Source organism: Mus pahari, chromosome 4 (genome assembly GCF_900095145.1).
Source record: "Mus pahari chromosome 4, PAHARI_EIJ_v1.1, whole genome shotgun sequence".
NCBI lineage: Eukaryota > Metazoa > Chordata > Mammalia > Rodentia > Muridae > Mus > Mus pahari.
Genome location: NC_034593.1, coordinates 77,814,711 through 77,817,965, shown reverse-complemented (window position 1 = coordinate 77,817,965; position 3,255 = coordinate 77,814,711).

Sequence of the window (3,255 nt, the reverse complement as noted above, 5' to 3'; positions counted from 1 at the left end):
GGTCAGAAGCTTGGGACATTGCCTATGTGACTATTAACCATGCTTCTCCTGTGGGGGCTGAGGGGGAGGTAACTTCGACAGGAGCCTTGAGTCCAGGAGACATGAGAGAACTCCTTCTGTCCCATGTAGGTGAATTATCACCACTGGGTCCTGGGGTTCAACATCTCAGCTTGACTGGAGACCAGACTGTGTGTATAGCCCAATGCCCAACACAGCCTGGCTATGATATACACTTCACCTTGATTGCAATCCTGTCAGGTGCCCCTCAGGTATCATCCAACAATCTCATTTAGGTATCTTAGCAACTATTTTAAAATAGTAACCTCAAAACTATGCACATCTTATATGTGACTACTGTAATATGAAGCAAAGTACTTGAAAGGAATTGTACCTTCCACTGAACCTTCTGCAAGGTTTAATGGTATCTAGAGGTTGGAACAGTGCAAGTACAGAGCCAAATTGCCTTGGAGCATCTTTACCCAGCTCAAAAGCCATTTGTTGCCTTCCTATACACAAACTAACATCTTTGTGACCGCTAAATTAATCCTTTGAAAGGTAGGAACAGACCCCTGGTTTCCAATGTCCAGTGGGCTAAGACTGCTGTGTGATAGCAACCAAGGCTCAGCTTTGCTGGACCCACCTACTTGAGGTTTCTACAGATGTATTTGAAAGTGTCTTGATTTGTAACTTCTTTGTTCTGTTACTATGACATCGCCATGAAACTATTACAAGGTTGGGACATGGAATCGGAGGTAACCTAAATCTGTGTTCCTAGGCCCTGATCACTCACACATGGTTCCTGGATAGACTGTCTTTTACCCCTAGTGAAGTGAGGGTTGTCTTTTTGCATTGTAGGAACTAAAAGTTGATGCTTCCTTTTCAGTCGTGCTTCCAGGCAACTTAGGTACAAATACAGGTAAATGCTGGACCCCTTCTAATGTCAGCTGGTCTAAATATACCCCCAACACACACACACACACACACACACACACACACACACACACACACACACTTAGAGTAGACAATTACTAACAACTATGCTTGCCTGCAAGGTCATGCACTTAATAAGGCTTAAATAGAGGAAGTCTGGACTGGAACTCAAGCAGGTCGGGAAGCCGGAGCTGATGGAGAGGCCATGGACTTACTGGCTTGCTTCCCCTGGCTCGCTCAGCTTGCTCTCTTATAGAACCCAAGACTACCAGCGGGGGATGGTACCACCCACCATGGGCCCTTCCCGCCTTGATCACTAATTGAGAAAATGCCTTACAGCTGGATCTCATGGATCTGTTGTTGCTGCTGCTGAAAAGAGACACAGGTAAGGAACAAAGGGAAAGATCACACCTAGATGACAGGGAAGCTCACACCTTGCCGTTTCCTCAGAAAAGTGTTGGACAAACTTGCTCACCTTGACTAAAAGCTGTTCCTTGCAGTCACTCAGAGCTGACACCCACGTTTGTGAAATGAGTTGCCAGGTTTTTTTTTTTTTTACCACTCGGAGGCTTCTTATTATGAAATGAGGATTTTAGTATGCATGGACAGTAAAATCAGCCAGCTGGGACTCTGGGGGGGGGGGTTGTTTTTGTTTTTGTTTTTTTTTTTTGGTTTGGTTTGGTTTTGAGGTTTTTGTTTTATTTGGTTTTGACAGGGTCTCACTATGTATCCCTGGCTGACCTGGAGCTCACCATGTAGAGCAGGCTGACCTTGAACTCACAAGAGATTCATCTGCCTCCTATTATGAGTGCTGGGATTAAATGTGTGGGCCACCATGCCCTGTTCTGTCCTTTTTTTTCTTTTCTTTTTAAAATGTGTATTAGTGTTTTCTCTTTACTTAATTCTGTGCAGTATGTGCATGCTTGGTGACCATGAAGTCCAGAAAAGGTGTCAGATCCCTTGGAACTAGAGTAAGAGGTAGTTGTGAGTCCCCTGACTCATGTGGGTGCTGGCAGCCAAACTCAGGTCCTCTGCAAGAGCAGTACGCACTTTTAACCTTGAAGCCATCACTTTAGCCCCAATGATACGATTTCAGAGAGATACCCTAGAGAAGAAAATAAATATTATAGAATACAGAGATGTTTCCAGCAGTGCATGGTGGGCTGAGCCATACGAAGCGTAAATACCGATCTCCGTGCACAGCAAAAGTCAGAAAGCATCATGGAGGAAGACACAAAGCAAACGTCTGGGTGGGTATCCACACACAGAATCATTTACAGATTTACTCCGATAAATTTTAAAACTCCCCTCTCAGCAGGGAGCTGAGAATTTAGCAATGTGACCATCAGTGACAATATTGCCTGGGGGAAAACAAGCATGACAGTGCCCCATGTCACAGTCCCTCCTATCTGTGCTTCCCTAACTTCCTTCTCCCTCACCTTTGTTGGGCTTATGCTTTCTCCCCCAAATTGCCAACAATTTACCTCAGATTCCAGGCTAAGTTTTAGAAAACACAGAGTATTTATTGTACCTATTAAATTCCCTCTGGCATTTTCTTTTTTAAACCTAAATTTGAATTTCTGCCACTCACAAGAATCATAACTTATTAAAACCAAATATGGATGCCTTGAACTCTGTCCATCACATCTTACAATTTTTCTCTCCAGAATATATCAATTATGATTCTTACTAGCTGTGGTGGTTTGAATAGGTATAAACCCCTAGAGTCTTATAAAATATTTGATCACACTGTGAACCCCAAGATTGTGTTGTTTCCTGGGAAAACCTGTTTCTAGTCCTGGTGCTGCTCAGCCTTAGCCCATACTTCTAATCCCTCTGGCTGGAATACAGACACACCCTTGGTACACACCTTTAATCTCAAACAATGAAGGTAAAAATAGTTTGTAGAAGGAAGCAGCCATGTTTGAAAATGATTTCTAATTGAGTGGCAGACAAAGCAATGAATCAGAGAAAGATTTGATTCATGGATATGCCCTACTCTCATGAGAGCAGAGAGGAAAGAGGGTGACTTGAGAGAGCAGTGCAGAGGGAAGGACAGTTTTACTGGGACAGTTATATAGAGACAGATTGCAGAAAAAGAGAACCAGGTAAGAACAAGCAAACACAGAACAAGCCAGAGCCTGAGAAGGAGCCAGAAGATGAGAACAGAGTGCCAAAGTGAGTATGAGGCAGGGCAGAGCAATTCAGGAGAAGCCAGGGGAAGTCAGACTGAATCAATTAGCTTGGAGAAGAGTTTGAACAAGAACAGCTGAGTTGAATCAGCCAGCCAGAGTTCAGAAAGAACTAGAAAGAGGTGAGACTATT